At 41.8% G+C, this 20,031-nt stretch overlaps 2 non-coding genes and 1 pseudogene across 2 annotated transcripts; 2 read left to right on the top strand and 1 right to left on the bottom strand.

Moving 5' to 3' along the window:
- The first annotated feature begins 2,088 nt into the window (after positions 1 to 2,088).
- Positions 2,089 to 2,161, top strand: Trnaa-agc. The gene has a single exon. It is a non-coding gene; the product is annotated as a tRNA-Ala (tRNA).
- Positions 2,162 to 2,825: 664 nt separating this feature from the next.
- Trnai-aau lies at positions 2,826 to 2,899 on the bottom strand. The gene has a single exon. It is a non-coding gene; the product is annotated as a tRNA-Ile (tRNA).
- A 5,898-nt stretch (positions 2,900 to 8,797) lies between these two features.
- Positions 8,798 to 9,337, top strand: LOC121138181 (annotated as a pseudogene).
- Positions 9,338 to 20,031: the final 10,694 nt, after the last annotated feature.

Genomic DNA, 20,031 nt, shown 5'->3' with positions numbered 1-20,031 from the left:
CTATAAATATTGTGCTGCCTGCAAGCCCGGTATGCTCTGCACCCAAGTTGCAGTAGCAACTGCAGGCACCTGTGTACTCAATAAATCACCTCTTGCATTTGCAGCCAGTGGTCTGGCCCAGGTTCTTGGGCAGAGGGTTCGGGTCAGTGCCCGGCGCTTTGATGCCGAGGTCTTTCACATTAACAATAAAAACAATTACTGTTTTTGTTTTCTTTAACTTTTTTTAGAAATAGGTTCACTATGTAGTTGAGGCAGATCTTGAACTCCAATCTACTTGCCTCAGATCCATCCTAGAGTATAGCCTTCCAAACTGTATCCAATGACTAAACTTTCAGAGGGCTTGTCATCGTAGTACATGCCAGTGTATTTCTCAGAATTGGATAATGACCCTTAGATTCCTCACAGTCACAGAGGCAAGTTACATACAAGTAGAAAAGAATAAGATTAGAATGAACTCTGTACTGCACTTAGCTGGAATTGAAGTGCAGTATCATAAGGAGGTCACAGTTTGCACTTTATAGAGAAAACAGACATGTGTGTACACATGAAAATGTGTTTTTCTTTAATTCTAGGAATGTCATCTGTCAAGTCACAGAAATGCAATCCCAGCAATAATGTACTTAATGAACACTGAGAACCTAGGTTCTAGATACCATTCATCACTGAAGGGAATCAGAGATATGTTAGATAACTGGATTTTCAAACTACCCTAGAATACCTTTGTTGAGCCAAAATATAGACATGCTCAAACAAAAATAACATTTTTTACTGTCCCACTGAGCTATATAACCTACTCTTTTTACATTTTGAGAAAGGTTTTCCCTAGGTTGCCTAGGCTAGCTTTCTAACATGTAATCCTCCTGCCTCAACTCTTTAACTGAGTTATCCTCATTAAATGAATCAGAATACCTCATTAAATCCAAAGCATTACAATTGTCCTCAATAACCAAGAATATGTGGTGAACAAGAAAGACAAAACAAACAAAAATATTTAAAACCAGGAAACAATTTTCATATGCAAACAAAATACAATCTGGTTGTCAAACTTCAAAATAGACCATGACACTTCCCAAGTCTAAAATACTGTTTCTTACCATATTTAGATTAAAATCCAAGTTTTTGTTTGTTTGTTTGGTTGGTTTGGTTTTTCGAGACAGGGTTTCTCTGTGGCTTTGGAGGCTGTCCTGAAACTTGCTCATGTAGACCAGGCTGGTCTCGAATTCATAGAGATCCACTTGCCTCTGCCTCCCCAGTGCTGGGATTAAAGGCGTGCACCACCACCGCCTGGCTTAAAAATCCAATGTTTTTTACTGCCCTCCATAATATGGAATTTCTGCCGTCACCATCCTCACAGGAACCTCAGAAAGTTAACACTTTCTTCTGCCTAAACTGCTGCTCTTCTGTGCAACTTTCTCCATTGTTTGACCCATGTAGCAGAATAAAACTTACTACCTCAAAAAGCAGCACAACTTGACTACTTTATCTAAAATTCTTCATGTCCTTTCATAACACCTTCCTTCTCAACATGACTATCCAACTGTACCATATAGATTTTATATGTTCCCTTGTTGTCTTTCCTACTGTAACATGACATCTACCAGGGTTAAGACAATGTCTTTTAGTTACTGCAGTATCTTATCTGTTACATTTAGAATACATCTGCTAAACAAAACAAACACCCCACAAGTAAACATGTATCAGAATAAAAAAGGACTATCACTATGGTTGGGTCAACAACAACAATACAAGCTTCATTTGTTCATTTGACAAACAAAAACACATCCTCTGAATCTTAACTTCAAGTTACTGTCTCTACAATGTTTGCTCTTACCACTACTAGGAAGGAGCAACTCCTCCCTTTTCATGAACAACATCAAGACTGCATTTCATAAGTAAAGAGCAACACAACCATTCTCTTTTTCCTCACTTTCTATTTTCAGATTCTTAGTTCAGTACTCCGTAAACTTTTCAGCTTTTCAACTTCTCGACTTTGAGAATCCTGACTTTGACTGTCATACTTTCCAGGTCCCAATACGAGTTGATGCGTTGGGCACACATACAGAAACATAGGACAAGTGCAATGGGCCTGGGGGATTAGCTCAAATGGTAGAGCGCTCGCTTAGCATGCGAGAGGTAGTGGGATCGATGCCCACATCCTCCAACTTTTACCTTGTGGTTGGCATCCACTCCTTACAGACTTTGGTCCCTCTTTGGGACACAAATGCCCTGTGTAGAGCTTTCAAAATCTGGAATGCGGCTGAGTTGCATGGTCATAACCAGTGTGTAATGGCGTGGGGAAGTTCACGTAAATACCACAACACAGATCTCTGCCAGGCTCCCTGGGAGTGCTGGGAGGGACAAAGCTCAGATGGAGAAAAGTGTCAGGAAAGATCTCTGCCAGAACATGCTTTGGACCTCACTGAGCTGTTGGACACTGACGAATGGCTTGGGTTTCTGAACCCGACATTGCTCAGGTCAGTGTCACTAGAGCAGCAGAAGGCAGGAAACAAACAGGAGTTCCCAGGCTTCTGATCCACGCGGGAAGTCAGAGTGAAGAGTCAGTGTGGCTGGACAGAAGCGAGGCTGTAGGAAACGTGAGGTGGAGAAAGAAAGGCTCAGGTTTTCCGTCGTTGCCCTCTGCTTCCAGAATGGATTCCTGCTAGAACTCGACTCCCTCCACCTGTGCTTTCAGGACACCAGAACCACAGAAACAAAACACATAAGGGAGCTTGGGTCCATAAAGATGGAGTTCTTTGAAAGTATTATATGCTTAAATATAGATCTTTGGTATGGCTGTTTCCATTTTGTTGAATTAAAATTCAGCCTGGCCCGTACGGGGATCGAACCCGCGACCTTGGCGTTATTAGCACCACGCTCTAACCAACTGAGCTAACCGGCCAACTACATATCTACCTACTAATGCCTCTACAGAGGGGGCTTCCTACAAAATGGCACTTCTCAATGCATTCTTTGCAGTTTGTTTGTTTCCATTTTAAGGTTTTCTGAAAACAGTCTTGAACCTCACACTGTTCTAAAATTGAACAATGAAAGGAATGTAAATGTCACATCCCAGTGATTGCCGAGCCAGCTTTCTTGCCCAGAACACTTGATGAGACCGCAAGTTGCCCGCCAGTTGCGGAAGTGAGGACTACAGAGCACTTTGAGTTCCATTCTCTGAAGGTGGTTTATCTAAACAGCTTCCGGGAGAGGCAAATTGAAGACTTTCTTCTAAAAGTGAAGCTTTACCTGGGCCGCAGGAGGATAAAACACAGGACTTCATGCTATTAACACCACACTCTAACCAACTGAGCTAAACTCCGAGCTACGTAGTATTCTATAGGCGACCCCTACATACGAGAAAAGATATAATTGCCAATTGAGGTTGTTTGGGGGTTTTGTTTTGTTTTGTTTTCTTTGCTTTGGGTTTTCGGGCTTTTTAACATTTTTTGTTTTACTTTCTTGAAGCTGGGAAACGTTAAAAACAAAACAAAACTCGTGTTGTCCTAAATTGAAAACTTCTCTAAGCATTGAAAGAAAATAGTGTACGAGGGCAAGTAATATCACCTTGCAATGATTCTTGACCCGAAGACACTGGCCCTGGATAGCTCAGTCCACTCGCTCAGTGGCCGCCCAGACTGCCAGCCGCCCTCTAGTCCTCACGGAGTTCGCTTCCTGCGAGTTCTCCCTGTTGCCTCCAAGTGACAGTTTGACAGCCTTCCTAGTTTCACCGAATTTTGCAATCAATTCGACAAAAACTTTGGGAAAACGCTGTCGGTGGCAGGCCTCAGCCGAGTCGCGCGCGTCTCTACTGGGTCACTAAGGCTTCGCTCTAGTCTTGTAGATGCGGGAACTCCAGAGGCCTGGTGTTCGTGACCCGAAGATATTCTTCTTCGCGGCGGCGGGGCTTTGTTCCTCTGGCCACAGTAGGGGACCGCGGAGTCCTGTGTGAGGAGTTTGTACAGGACCAGCGCCCCGCCGCCCCCACCCCCACCCCCACCCCAGGCTGGTCACAGGACGGAGTCGTCTCTCTTGTCTTAGGTCTCAGTGATGCCAAACTCTGCTCAGTTCCAACTGGGGTTTGCCGTCGGCACAGTTCTGGGAGTTTGGGGGACGCCTGCTCTTCCGGCGGTTCCTAGCTGTCTCAGCGGGAACCCGAAGAGTCGAGAGGCCGCTGTCCTGTCCTCGGCGTCTGAATTCGAGGAGGGGCTCCCGTGTTCATTCCGTCCTCCTTTAAGGAAGTCTCCGAGAAGTAGACAACCTGAGATTCGAGGCGGTTTTGGTCCGAGCCTCGGCAAGACTTGGCAACTCACGAAACAAGCAGAAGCAACAACACCCACCAGGCTGCATGGAGTTGGCGCTGACCACTGCAGGGCCTGATGCCTAGTGTCCTCTGACCCGGAGGCTGCGATGGTCCTCATCCTGACTTCTGAAACAGCCCCTCGTCTCTCCGCAACCAGGAGCTAGGGTGACACGGAATATCTGGGACTGGGAAGTGGCCCGCGACCTCGGAGCCCGTAACCGCTGAGGCCAAAGCAGAGCGTCAGCCTCCACATACCCAGTCGCTTGTTCTTCCGCCCCTCTTGGTGAAAAGACTTTGTTGATCCTGTTCACGAGGGACCGACCGACCCTCAGAGCTCCGGGTCCCTAGCTGGTGGCCTTGCTGGGGCAACAACCACAGGAGACACGAACAAAAGAGCCTTCGATAGAGCGCGACGTGTGACGCGTCAGGCACAGCTGCTAGAACGTCACAAGCCACTGCACCACTCTAAACCCAAATGGCTGTACCGCCAGGCTGTCAGGACCCTTGTGGCCATGGTCCCCGAATGTCACGTCTGCTGCGTGGCCTGTGTCCGAGAACGTGCAGAGGGTGTCAGGTATTGAAAACACAGAGACTCGTTCAATGATATAAAGAAAACTTTAAACAGGCTCCAAAAAGGTTCAAGAAAAACTTCCTAAGAAAAGCTCCCACCAGAGAAGCTTCTGCTCTCTCCCCTACCCTGGCTGGTTCTGCTCTGACACCAGAGGTGGATGTGTGTGGGTTTTTGAAGGTGCGGTTAGTCTTTGGACAAGGTCGAGGTCAGGGCGGTTTCTGTGGGAAGGCCTTTCCCAGGAACTTATTGTATCATTTTTAGTAAACATGTTTTTACTAAACATTGTCTTACAGCTGCCTACTCCCAGGCAGAAGGGGAAGTGGCCAGGAACTTATTGTATCGTTTTTAGTAAACATGTTTTTACTAAACATTGTCTTACAGCTGCCTACTCCCAGGCAGAAGAGGAAGTGGGTTTCTGCTCAAGGTCTGGTGTTCCCACAATTCACCCCTTTTTATTTTCAAATGAGGCACTCCTGGCTTAGGTCAAGTAGGGTCACCCTCCCTTTCCCGTCTTTGGGGGACCTTGAACCCCTGTTTTAGGTGGGAGGGGTCTTCCCCACAGGTTGCCCGTCATCGGAGATACCCCAACCTTAAATCATCTGTAACCAACCTTCATGGCTATCGGGATTGCCATGGGCTAAGCTAAGCAATACTTGGTTACGGATCTCTTGTCTCTGGAACAAGGCACGTTTGAGCTCGGCATAAAGCCAGAATGCCTACCGCCACTGCCACCATTTCCAGGACCCCCATTGACATAGCGCCTCTCCATTACCATACCCATCACCAGATCTGGGCCATAACATTCTACCAGCCTTCGTCTGTTACAAGGGTAACCCGCATGTGATTTACATTTACAATTTGATAAAGTTTCCAATCGTTTTAAGATCTGCTCAGGAAAGCATTTAGAAAGTGCACTTGCACAGATACATTGGGCACAATCATTGATGTTACACATGTAGCATTATGAAAAATATGAACAATAGTTGTCGCATTAGGACAAGTTGCATTTCTCCAGAAAAATACACTGGCCTAGTCGTGATTCCAGAAATAGGAACCATCAAGTCTGATATTTCAAGTGACCATGTCCTGTTCAAATACTGAAAAGAGGCTTTTGCCATTCATCATAGTCCATACCAATGTCCAAATGCTTTAAATGGGTCCTTTTTTCTCTGTTGGCTTCACGATGAAAACTCATGGGTCCGGAAGGTTGATGCAGTAGGTCTGTTGAGAAACTGGAAATCTCGAACCGACTGTTTTCTTTCTTTCTTGGGCTCTAGATTCGATGACATCAAGGGTCAGGAACACTGATTTAGGAGATCTCACTCAAACTGGCTTAGGTAGGCTCCCATGGTCTCAGGTCCAGTTTTTCTCTGCTCCATGCATCTCACTAAATGGTCTGACAGCTGCCGAAGCTTTATTCTTTTCCTGCAAGAAAACACAAACATGCCCTCGACCCCAAATTAGGGTCTTCTCCACTGTCTAGTGTATGGCTGTCTCCATTTGACCTGAGCAATGGTTGCTCAAGTTCCATCATGCCAGAATCTGTCTGAAGCTCACTGGCATTCACATTATAAAATTTTTAAATGAGTGTATTATTGGATGAGTCATGTGGGGACTGGGGGCATTATTCCCCCTTTTTTATTTTCTAAAAAAAATTTTTTCTTTTTTGAACTGTTGAAGCTGGACCATAACAGTAGAAGGATTTGTCTACCCTCCTTGGTTAACTATCTAGGTAAATTGGGATTACTACTTAGATTATTTGTAGATGCCCATTAAAAAGGACATATCCTTTGGATATTTCCCAAAAACTTCTGTAAATCACTCAAAGATTGTAAACTATACTGTGTCCAAATAAGTTTTTAAAATTATTTGAAGTCTGTGAGCAGTCTTTCCCAATCTAACCTGTAGAGCTCTCACTAGCTGACAAGGCCTCATTTGCATCTTAAATTTTTCTGTTAAAACATTAACAGACTGGCTGGATGTTCCTTTTGGCTATATTTAAAGCAATCTAGGTAGCTTCTTAACTATTTTTGAAGGGATTTAAGTATCCTTTTAATCATATAAGCAGTTCACACTCACACATTCACAATCACATTTCATACATACCGGTGTGGCCACACCATACATTCAGAACATACATGCATCTTTCAGTCATCCTTTTTCCCTAGGTCATGATTAGTCTGTTGTAATGAAGCTTCCTTAATTGAAATCTATGTAAAAGAACAACTCCAGCCAATCCTTGAACTAAAAAGGTTAAAAAGTCCTATATGTTTTTATCATTCCTCCATTTGAGCTACAGTCATGGGGTACAGCCGTACCTACTCCTTGTAACTCTGTAGATGCAAGGTAGAGAGGCCAGGCTTTTGGCCAAAAGTTTTTAGAGATGACTCACAAAATAGAACTTAAGTGTAAACAAAATTTTCCATTCCATATACCTTTGTCTTTGTCTTTTTCTTTAATTAATACCAGTACCAATTTTTTTTTTTTGAGTCAGGTTTCTCTGTATTGTTTGGAGGCTGTCCTGGGACTTGCATAAAGGTGTGTTGGGATTAAAACCGTATGTCACTGGGAATCTCTTGGATTCCCCTACTTCCTGACCCTGGTATCAGGCTTAGGAGGGGGAAACTCAGAATGTCTAGTTTCTGACTTTTTAATCTCATTGGCAGCAGCTGCTCCCAATGTATTATTGGTGTTATAAAAATTGATGAACAGGGAGCTGGAATGACTAACTGGCATTAACATGGGGGGGAATCCTCACCAACGCCCATATTTCCCTTACCTGAGTGTTCAGCAATGGTTGGATCTTTATCATGGTGAGCATTCCTAGTATCCGGAGTAGTATTGGGGTCGACATGCCTGATGCACCGTTTGGGGACCCAAATGGGCTTCTCACTTCCTGGAGGGAAAACACAAACAGCCCCTCGGACCCTAGCTAGTAGGGGAGTGGGTGGCTGCCATTTTCCTGTAATCAAATCCTTCCATCTGACCCATCCCAAGGACTGGGAGGGTTTGTTCCAATGTCTCTCCACAGCAGACAAATTATTATGGTCTATGGTCAAAAAATTTAAAATGTAAAGTATGGTGGATAACTGAATATTGGGGGAGGTAACATACTCCCCCTTTTTTATTTTCTTAAAATACTGTTTGAGAGTGGCATGGGTGCGCTCCACAATAGCCTGTCCCGTGGGGTTGTGAGGAATACCAAAAGAATGGACAATGTGATGTTCCCTGCAAAAGGCAGCAAAGCGATTGCTGGCATAGGCAGGGCCATTGTCCGTTTTTAGGGCATCTGGAACACCGATGTAGGCAAAGGCCTGCAGGCAATGAGAAATAACATCTTTAATCTTCTCTCCTGAGTGGAGAGAGGCAAAAATCAGTTTAGAATACGTATCCACCGAGACATGCATGTATTTTAATTTCCCTGCCTGTGGCAGGTGAGTGACATCCATTTGCCAGAGATGGTTGGCCCTGAGGCCCCGGGGATTTACCCCCTCATTGGGAGAATTATGATAAGGGGCACAATCAGGGCACTGAGAGGTAATCTGTGTAGCTATGGATAAGGGGCACCCAGTGTGAAATTTAATGGAGCGGGCATTTAGATGATACCTCTCATGGAGCTGGTGGGCCAGCTGCTCCTGAGTAAATAAGACCCTAGGGCGGGTCAAGGAGTCAGCAATTTCATTGCCCTGGGCAAGAGGTCCTGGAAGGTTAGTATGTGCACGAATAAATCCCACATAAGCAGAATAATGATACAGGCTTGTGGAAAAGAAATGTTTCAAGAAATGATGTTAATAAGATCCTTAATCAGCCCTCCCGTCGGATGTGCCTGAGCTGAGGCACACAGCCGGGAGACTGCAGGATCCACCACCTGGAGTATCTGAGCAGTGAACTCTTCAATTCTTCAATTTAGAAAAGAAAAAGAAAAAATGGCCTCCAATAAAACTACATTGCAGAAAATGGAAACGAAACAGAATGGAAAGAGTAAAAAAGTTGGAAAGGTAAAGCCTGAAAAACTTGTGGTACAAAAAGTACTGGACCGGTATGTAGAGAATGGGAAGGTGAAGTATTTCCTCTAGTGGAAGGTGTTCACAGATACTGGTAATACTTTTAACCAGAAGAACATTTAGATTATCCAGAATTAACTGAAGCATTTCTTAGTTCTCAAAAATCTGGTAAAGAAAAAGATGATACAAAAAGGAAATCTTTATCTGACAGTGAATCTGCTGATAGCAAATCGGAGAGATGCCGCTGACAAACCTAGGGGTTTTGCCAGAAGTCTTGATCCTGAACAAATATCGGTGCCACAGACAGCAGTGGAGAATTAGTTTCTCATGAAATGGAAGGAGTCAAATGAGCAGACTTGGTGCTGGCAAAGGAGGAAAATACAAAGTGTCCTCAGATTGTCATTGCCTTTCATGAGGAGAGGCTGACTTGGGCATTCTTGTCCCAAAGATGAAGTGCAATAATTGTTTGGTTTTGAATTACTAGTTTAGAAAAATAAAATTCTAATGAAAATTGAGTTTAATATGCTGGTTTTGAAAGTATTGACAGTAGTTGGGATGTTTTTGTTTTTTGTTTGGCTCAAAAAGTACTGATTGTTTTGAGCAAATAAAAGCTTTCTTTCACAATAGAACATTTGATACCATGTTGCATTTCTTCAGCTTTAAAAAACAGCTTTTCTTAAACACTGGGGAGATCTTACAGTCATTAGTCAATCAGAATTTATTTTTAACTGAGACACAGAAAGGATCATTCTGGGTTTTTTGTTTGTATGCGTGTGTATGCATAAGACTCTTACATAACTGTTTTTGGTTTTTGACTTTTTTTTAATACTCAAAAACAAAAACTGTAACTGAAAATATGTTGATGAGGTTCCATTATTGTGAACATTTTTCTGAACCATAACCTTTCAGATTATAAGTATATGATTCTGTAATTTATTAGATAGTTTTACAGCAAGCACATCAGAGCTTATGTATTATCACATACAGTAGTTTATTTACAAAATTTTGTCATTACTAACTACCCCTTTGGAAAATGGCATTAGACAAAGTTGTGGTATGCGTTGGTGGCACATACCTTTAATCCCAGCCCTAGGATGGAAGACGCAGAAGGATCTCTGTAAATTCCAGGCTAGCCTGGTCTATAGAGCGAGTTCCAGGACAACATCCAAAACAGTACAGAGAAACCATGTCTTGAAAAACAAAACAAACAAACAAACAACAAAAACAAGACTTAAGCTGGGTGTGGTTGTGCATGCCTTTAATCCCAGCGCTCTGAAGGCAAACTGATCTCTGATTTAGACTAGGTCAGTGTGTACTACACAGAAAATCCCTGTCTCTAAAAACCAAACAAAAAGACTTAGACGGGCATGTAAATGTTCCTCTAATGAACCATTTCTTTGTAGAACATTGAAATCTAAAAGGTTATGATTCATGGAATATCTGTTTGCTGGGGAAATGGAATACAGTTAGAGATGATGTTGGCAATTTCAGACCTACCAACATAAATGAACAAAATTTGGTAATATAAATTAATGACTTGCAAGCTTTTTCTTTACCCTGACCCATTCCTTTCTGGTAGAATGAATCTTTTCAGTATTTGGGTTGTGGTTTAATGGGCTATAAAAGTAACTGTAGTATCAGAATGTCATCCAACTGTATATTTACTTTATTGTAAATAATGATGAACAGTGGTCAATAAATAGTTTTATATTCCTCTAAAAGAAAGATCCTGCCGGGCGTTGGTGGCGCATGCCTTTAATCCCAGCACTCGGGAGGCAGAGGCAGGTGGATCTCTGTGAGTTCGAGGCCAGGCTGGACCGACAGCCTCCAAAACAGAGAAACCTTGTCTCGTAAAACCAAAAAAAAAAAAAAAAAAAAGAAAAGAAAAGAAAAGAAAGAAAGATCCTTTATCAACTTTTAATGAATAAAGATGGAAAAGAAGAAACAAAACAAACAAACAAAAAACCACAAGAGACCACACTCTAATATCATTGTATGACATTTTGAGGAGAATACCCAAGACCACATGGTAGGAACTGCAACTTTTCATGTTCTGTTCTGCACAACTGTCTCCCAAACACTTTTAAAAATGATCAACCTTGGGAGCTGTTCATTCTTTAAAGTATTTGTTAATAGACACTGTTCCAAGATGTCACTGTGCAAAAGTGAAGGTTGGGTGGCAAAGGGGAGAAAACAAAGACTCTCAACAATGGAAATGAGAGGAAAGTAGGAGCGGAGACTAGGCATCCTTGTTCAGTCATTCTGCACCATGGTTTCCCAGAATATTAGGCCTTTCAGATCCCAGGGTGGGGTGAGGTGGAAAACAAATAGAAAACAATGAATATTTCCGGTAAGACTTATCCAGAAGCAAACTCCCATAGCTCTCTATTGGGCTGACCTGGGTAATGCCATATAATCTCTCTGTGGTGATTAGAGTGAGGAATGTCCCATCTTAGGTTCCTTTGAAGACTTGGTTCCAGTGGGTGGAGCTGTTTGCAGAAGTGGTGCTGCTTTGCTGGAAGTGTCAAGGGTCACTTTGAGACTTTACAGACTCACCGGACCCCAGTTCTGTGCTTGGTGCTTGCAGTTACATGTGATTTCTGCGCTTCCTGCTTTTCCAGCCATGCCTGTGGCTTGCTTGCCAGCCTCCCACCATTTTGGTCTCTTAGCCTCTAGAACCCTAAGCTGTAGTTCTGTGGTGGAACATTCAACAAGGCAACACAACATGACTTACTATTGCTGATTTACCTATGTAGTGTTCTGTGGGAGCCTGTCTTTGTGGGGCTACAGTTGAAACCAGCTAACTTGCCCCTGGTTCTTATCTGAGAGGGGGAGTGTAGATTGAGAAAGGCTAGGTAGAGACGTTAAGAGAAAGATAAGACACAGGATGGAATCGAGAGGGCAATTCAGTCAATACTGAATGCCCTGTATTTATTCTTCACCATTCTTTTTTTTGGGGGGGGGGGTTTACGAGACAGGGTTTCTCTGTATTGTTTTGGAGGCTGTCGGTCCAGCCCAGCCTCGAACTCACAGAGATCCGCCTGCCTCTGCCTCCCGAGTGCTGGGATTAAAGGCGTGCACCACCACCGCCCGGCTCTTCACCATTCTTAAGTACTTAAATACCAGGAGAACAAACAGAATTTCTTTCTCAATTCTCCAAGGATTCAGTAACTACACATTAGATTCAATTTCTGGCCTTGAGGGTCAAGCATAACCATGCCTTATACCAAATTTGTTGTTATTTAGCTAGGACACCCAAGACCAAGATCAAACATCCTACTGTAGTCATGCCTTAGACTTTTAGGTCTTATGACTTACTAGGAACCGTTTTGAACTCTCTGACCTTGAGCCAAGATGAAGCAGAGCTATCTTTATGGGTCCCAACACTGCTCATACTCACAATTCAACTCTATGTTATTATGAGAAAACATAAGTGTTTTTTGATGTACTATGAAGATTTATAATTAGGAATAAGCCTTTGAGATAAGAAAAATGTAATAATTAGGACTGAGGAGATGATTCAGCAGTTAAGAGTGCCTAATGCTGTTGGGGAAGTCCTGTGAATTTGTCAATAAAGCACTGTATTGGCCAATAGGGAATCTAGATAGGTGGGACTAGGAGTCCAGGAGGACTCTGGGTAGGAGAAATACAAGGAGAGTCAAGATGTAATGCCATGGGGTAGGAAGCCTAGAACTATTCTCCGGTAAGAAACATACTTAGATTAACAATTATGGGGTAATTACTTAAGTCAGAGCTAGCCAGTAAGAAACAAACAAGGCCAACAGCTTCATAATTAATATAGCCTCCTGTGTTTATTTGGGACTGATGCGGCTCTAGAACCAGGCTGGCGGGAAGGCTCCTCTCAAGGAAAAAGCTTCTCTTTACATGATGCTTTTGCAAAGGACTCTAGTTTGGTTTCCAGCATCTAATTTAGGTAGTTCATGACCACCTGTAACCCCAGCTCCCAGGGATTTGATGCCCTCTTCTGGATTCTAGAAGCATCTACACTCATACATGCACATACCTCCACATAGACATATATACATATGTATACACAATTAGAAATTAAAAGAAAATTAGAAAGAGAAATGAAAAAAGAAAATTAAATTGAATTAAACTATTTTTCTCTAATTTTGCTGCTGAGGATCAAAGCAATGGTCTTGAGCATTGTAGGAAAGTACTCTAACACTGAGTCATATCCCAATTTCTTGGATTTGACTGAATTCTTAAGATTCTTTCTTATTTCTTACAATGATATTCTTCATATTCAAAGTATTTCAAAATGCTTCCTTAGTCTACTGTAGGAGTGAACCCCACAAAGCTATCCGTCCATGAGGGCGGGGACATGTAAACTGACACAGGTAGATATAAAAGGAAGTGAAAGGAAAAGGAACCTCCCTTTTCTCCTGGAAGCCAGCCACGCTTCTAACTCCTGGTTTGTGTGACTCTCTCTCTCTCTCTGGTAAATAAATATATTGTTTTCCTATAGCATTGACTATCATTAATAGTCTACACCTATTAAATTCCATATTTTTCCAAATAGTTTTTCCCAAAATAAATGTTATACTTTAACAATAGCTAGTCCATTAGAAGTGTGATTATCTTCCTAATTCATATGTGACAGAAACTTCTTGAAAGCTAAAAGTTTTTCTAATGAAATGATTTAACATACTACACTTACTCATTGTTGTGCTGTTAAACTGATGACAGCCTCTTTATGACTATAGTCATTGACAAAAAATGGTTTCTTTAAAAAAATGTACTTACTAACCCTGTACCCTTGAGGTATTTATGAAGCAGTAGCAGCCCATCAAAACTAAACTGATACAATCTTCTATGCAATTTCCTCGAGGGATATATAAGCACGCATATTCATGCTCATAAGTATACCCTTTGTAATCTTATCGTGAGCTTGCTGTTTCTTTATATCCCTCTTATACATATCACCTGCTCTATAGATGTTTTGTCTTTTATCAAACAAAATATACATAAAAATCATCCACCTCTTACCTGCATGTGTTCACACTTCCTGTGTGTGCATTTGTGGGCATGCGTGGTGTAAGGAACAGGGGTGAGAAAAGAGTGTATTTTGGACAAGTGGAGCAAGTAACCAATCAGTAGTTGTGCCAGACAGATAATATTGTCTATTTTCATATAATATATAAAATATGATTTTCTATAATGCATGTAGGCCTTCTAAGTGCTGACTGTTTTATTCTCTGTATCAGCCCTACCTCATGGTACATTATTTCTAATTTTTTCTGTGCTAATTTAGCAACTTCAAAGCTTAGCTCTAGGTAGCATGGTACTGCAGTCATTGAGCTACAGTTGGGCTATCTTCCATTTAAATATGCACAACTCCTTAAGTACTTCAAAGACCAGTTTTAGACTTATTTTTTATACATATACAACAGTTTACTATTAGTAAAAACTACTAGGAAACAAAAGATCACATTAAAAGTCATCAACTAGAATTTATGAAGGATATTTTTTCTGTTGCTGGAGTTTCTTGTCCCACCTGGTCCTGCCGCTGCCCTTAAGGCCCAAATAAACACATAGACTCTTTATTAATTATAAAAATGTTGGCCAATAGGGTTTCTTACTGGCTAGTTCATTCTTTCATTTTTTTTAAGATTTTATTTATTTACTTTGTATACAGTGTTCTGCCTGCAGGCAGAAAGAGGGCACCAGATGGCAGTTGTAAGTCGCCATGTGGTTGCTGGTAATTGAACTCAGAACCTCCATAAGAGCAGCCAGAGCTCTTAACCTCTGAGCCATCTATTCAGCCCCTGTCTAGTTCATTCTTAATTATTAACCCATAACTACTAATCTATGTATCTCTACATGGCCTTTTCTTACCAGAGAATGCCTGGTGCATCCTGTCTTCCCAGTCTCTACATGGTATTCCTCCTGGTGGCATCTCTCTCCTCCTTACTCCTTCCTTTCATAGCCCTGCCTATACTTCCTGCCTGGCTAGTGGTCAATCAGTGTTTCATTCATCAACCAATAAGAGGAACGTATATACAGAAGAACATCCCCTATCAGCTTTCTGCGTACAAGTTGGAATTAATAGCATAGAGACTAATCTCTATAGCAACCACAGGATGGTGTTAATTGCATAGAGATCTGTGGTGATATATTATTTATGATCTAATAAAGCCACTGGAGATCAAAATGCAGAGGTAGTCAGAGCTATAGAGCCAGGCAATGATGATACACACCTTTAATTCCACCAGTCACACTACTTAGCTATAGAATCTGGTCAGTGATGACACATACCTTTAAGACCTTAAGAGTAGAATCCAGGAGACAAAGGCAGGTGGATCCCTGTGAGTTCAAGGTCAATCAGAGTTACATTAGAGTGAATCAGTCTAAAAGAGAGACAGCTCACACAAAGGAGATCTCAACACTTGTGTTTCCACACCTTTAATCCCAGCTTTAGAGAGGTATATAAGATCGGAGCAGGACATTCAGTATTCAGTCTTGGAGATTTATTCTCCAGCCATGCTGAGGACAGAACAGCCCTTTCAGCCTGAGGTAGAGCTAAGAGCTAGAGGCCATATGCTTTGCTTTTTCTGATTATCAGCTTGAACCCCAATATCAGTCCCTGTTTTTTTTTAATCTGTGTTACAAATTGGTTCCCAATGTTAAGGTATGAATTCATGAAAAAGTCATTTGCCAACTTGAAGCTACATGCAGGGCTCCTGATGAAGTCCCTGCCCAGCCTGAGTTTTCTTTTGTTTTTCCCCAAGTCTTTGAGAAAGTTTAGGATTTGCTTATTGTGGCCTCTCTAAACAATCTTCAGCTCACACCCAAATTCCAGAGGGACCTGGGCTCCTAACACATGTCTTATCCACAATAGCATGGCTGGCTTTTGCCTTCAGGCTGCACCTGCCACACGTTTTTTCTTAAAAATCGCATCTGTTTTTGGCTGTCTGGCCAGTTCTCCCACTCCAACCACCGTAGACTTTGGGATTTCCCTATAGCACATCTCCTTGGGCTGTCACTCCCAGCCCAGGGATCAGACATGCCATATATGCCTCTAAGTTCACTGACATTGTTAGCATATTTGGTAAGACTATTGAGAATTCTTAAAGGAAGGAATTAGTTTAAAAAGAAAGGTTTTTTCCCCACATTAAAAAATGGGAAACACTATTACAATGGAGAGAGTTAGGTCTCTGTATAATATAATGGATGGTTTTAAAAAAAAACAGAACAAGTAAATGAAGGGATAATCAATTTAACCAGGATTGATGTACTGTTAATTATCATTTTCATAATGTTTGTTATCGGTTTCATAATTCTTGGTTTATCTCTAAACATTTTGGTTAATATGACTGCCAAGATACAGGCCTTAGAAAAACTTATTAAAGCAGATCTTAGAGATATCCAAACCCAGACAGAGAAATTTAATGGAGAACCAAGTCCAGCATTGAATTATAAAGTTGAAAAGGGACAGTCTTAAGGTTTTAAGAAAACCAACCTTAATATATCCAGTAACCTTACAGGAAGTGCCAAAGGATAGAGATACTGTAAAAGCTAATTGGATGCCTGTGATAATGTTTGATTTAGAGAAATTCAAGGAAGCAGTAGTCTCATATGGCATGCATTCACTGTTTGTGAGGCAGATATAAAACACATGGTCAGTTTGTAGTAGCATTATCCCTATAGACTAGATAGACTTGATTAAAGCTGTTGTAGAGACTGATCCACAATTACAGTAGACTACCTGGTTCAGAGAAGAGTATAAGACTATTGAACAATGGGCTAAAGCCAAAGGTATGGATAACTTCTTTTTTTTGTTTGTTTGTTTTTTGTTTTTTCAAGACAGGGTTTTTCTGTGGTTTTCGAGGCTGTCCTGGAACTAGCTCTTGTAGACCAAGCTGGCCTCGAACTCACAAAGATCCACCTGCCTCTGCCTCCCTAGTGCTGGGATTAAAGGTGTGTGCTACCAATGCCCGGCTAGATATCTTCTAAGATCAAATTATTGGAGAAGGAGATTGTGCTTCTTTAGAAAGGCAATGTCTATATGATGACTACCTCTTGGCTTTATGCCATGCAGCACTTTTGAATGCTTGGGACAGAATTGGGGAAATAGGAAAGAAAATTGAATCATTTACAAAAGTTATACAAGACCCAAAGGAAGCCTTCATGGATTTCTGACAAAGATTGACACCAGCAGTAATTAGAATGGTACCAGATTCAGACGCTAGATAAGTAATAATTGAAACTCTGGCTTTTGGAAATGCTAATTCTCAATGCAAAATCATAATTAGGCCTTTAAAGGCAAGGTCAGCAACTTTGGAGGACTGGATCTGAGATACAATTAATATTGAAGCTCATGACTATGATGATGATGCCTGGATGGGAGAGGTGATTTCAAGAGGCTTGAAGAAAAATTGAAATGTCAAATGTTTTAGTTGTGGCAAACAAGGTAATCTTAAAAGGGATTGTAAACAGGTTGTTCCTAGAAACAATGCTTTTTAAATAATACAATCAGAACTCCCTTCTCTTTTGGATTATGGCAGGCAGGCACTGGACAAAAGAATGCAGGTCAACAAGAGACATTGAAGGCAATACTTTGCCTTTGGGAAATGCTTTGAGGGGCTCTCAAAGACCCCTATGCCAAATCTGGTTCAGTCATTTCCTGTCATCGTAGAAGAAACTTCATCTTAGAGCAATTAAAGCACCTAATGCCTATTATAAGAAAACATACTGCTCTGGATGATAGAAGAGTTTTAGAAGATGAAAGAAAATTTTCAAGCAACCTGCAGTTGCTGAATAGAATAGCTGTAGCATAAAAGCTGGAAACAGAAAAAGCAAAAAAAAAAAAAAAAAATAGACCTTGGTGGCTCTGACAAGCTAGGCTCAGCCACCTATCTTCAAAATGTCAAAAAGACAAGCAAGGAAAAGCAGAGAAAGGAGATTTGCTCAGTGAGGTCACGTTGGAAAGAGGAACAAGTAAAGACATTCAGACTCCCGTAAGTCTATCTTTGGGGGTCTAACATGAGGTTCAGGTTATTTTTGTTTGTTTGTTTGTTTGTTTTTTTAAGGACATGAGATTAACATAAGTAAGCAGTACTTACTGGTCAAGGTGCAGCCCAACTCATCATCATAGTCAGAATTGTGTAAAATCTTGCTCAAACTTTCCCATTGACTGGCACTGGGGACCCAGTCTGTAGTTGGAGTTTCTTTCTCACCTTGTTCCATTCAGGGTCCTCCTTGTAGAGCAGAGGAAGGGCCAGTCCAGCCGGCCTCTTCCCGGGGGTGGAAGGGTGGGGGTGGGGGGCTGAGTGGGATGATGAGTGTCGACGACTCAGACCCTCCCCCCATTAGTTACCAGGGAGAAAAAAACCACACTGAGTCGGGAGTCTGTCGAAGCAGGATCTAAATTTATTCCAATGGGCAGGAACTTACATAGGGCTGAGGTAGGGGATGGGAATCTTAGGATAGGGTAAGGTGATGTGAGGAGTTAAGGGCCAATAGTATTCCCCCCAAGCAGGCAGGTAGCTAGGCAGGTGGCAATCATGCATCAGGTCTGGCTGAGTCACCCCCACATGGATGTTATAGGTTAGAGACAGGTCGACAAACTCTAGCCAGGCTCGGGAGGTTACATTGGGCCTCACATCTGAGCCCTAAACTCAAGTCAGGCTCAGGAGCTTACATTGGGCCTGGCATCTGAACCTTTCTTAGGCCCAACAGTTCCACAGCCAATTAGTCCAAAATAAGCAAACAAAAACATATTAATTATAAACGGTTTGACCAGTGGCTCAGGCTTCTTATTGGCTAGCTCTCTTAATTATTAACCCATTTCTATTAATCTAAGTATTTCCATGTGGTCTTATCTTACCGGAGAAGGGTCCAGACCTTTGCTCCTTCCTCGGCTACATCATCTCCTGGCAGCCTTTTTTTGCATCCTCTCCCCAGCATTCTCCTCATCTGGTAGCCCTGCCTATCCTTCCTGCCTGGTTACTGGACAATCAGTGTTTTATTCATCAACCAATAAGAGAAACATATATACAGAAGAACATCTCCCATCACCAGTTCTTTCCTTTTCCCAGCATAAGACTCCTGCAAAAATTCCATTTACTTGGAGTCCATTGTCTCAATAGCCTCATAGCTGAAGGGAGAGACACAAGTGTCTCTTTTCAGAATTTCTTCCCTCCTGCAATTGCATGTGTACATTTCCTCCTACTATATACACAGCCCATTCCATAAAGTGATTAGAATTGTGTTGTATGTATCACACTCAAAAAAGTTAATAAAAGTTATTTAAATATTAGAACGAGGGCTACAGAGATAGCTCAACGGTAATGGTCCCTTGATCTTGCCCTGCTTTGTTTCTTAGCCAGCATCCACAAGGCAGCTCACAAGCCATGCATAATTCCAGTTCTTGGGAATCTGATGCTCCCCCCGCCCCGCCCTAGAGCACCAGGCACACAGGTACATACATGCACATATAAGCTGGCAAAACACTTATACACATACAATCAATAAATCTAATAAAAAATTCAAATGTTAGAATGACGGTGATAGGATATTTTTGCCTTAGAAAATTTTCTTTTAAAACAAACAAGCTACATTCCAAAACAGGAATTAGTGAATCCAGAACTTATAACTGTCATTCTCAGTCCCTAACTCTAGAATGTAACAAGCCAATCCAAATCCTTCGCCAGAGAATTCTGGTCCTCATCTTCCCCTGTGAGGGGTTTCATTATATACATACATGTAGGTCTGTATAGACATGTGTGTTGTATTGTATACTTATTTATTAGTGTGTGTGCGTGTCAGGCAGCTTTTGTGGAGTGGGTTCTCTTTCCACCTTTAATATGAGTTCCAAGGGTCAAATTCAAGGTCTCTAGGTTTGAGCAGTAAGCACTCTGCTTATTTCCCACAATGAGCCATCTGGCCGGCCTACATACATTTTTCTTCAAGTTAAGAAAATATTTACTGTTCTTCGTTTTCTTGGTTTTTTGTTTGTTTGTTTGTTTTGTTTAAGTTCTCTAGCCTAGAACCGCAATCAGAAATAACCACGTAGCAAGGCTATGCCTCCGCTCCAGCTTCAAAACATGTCATCCTTCTCTGTCCTTGGCTTGCGTGAATGGCAACTCCGCAGCTCTTTGGAATTAGCACTTCTTCGGATCTTCTCCAGTGTT

Source organism: Mesocricetus auratus, unplaced genomic scaffold (genome assembly GCF_017639785.1).
Source record: "Mesocricetus auratus isolate SY011 unplaced genomic scaffold, BCM_Maur_2.0 contig_11997_pilon_obj, whole genome shotgun sequence".
Classification (NCBI taxonomy): domain Eukaryota; kingdom Metazoa; phylum Chordata; class Mammalia; order Rodentia; family Cricetidae; genus Mesocricetus; species Mesocricetus auratus.
This window is presented reverse-complemented; position numbering and strand designations above follow the sequence as displayed.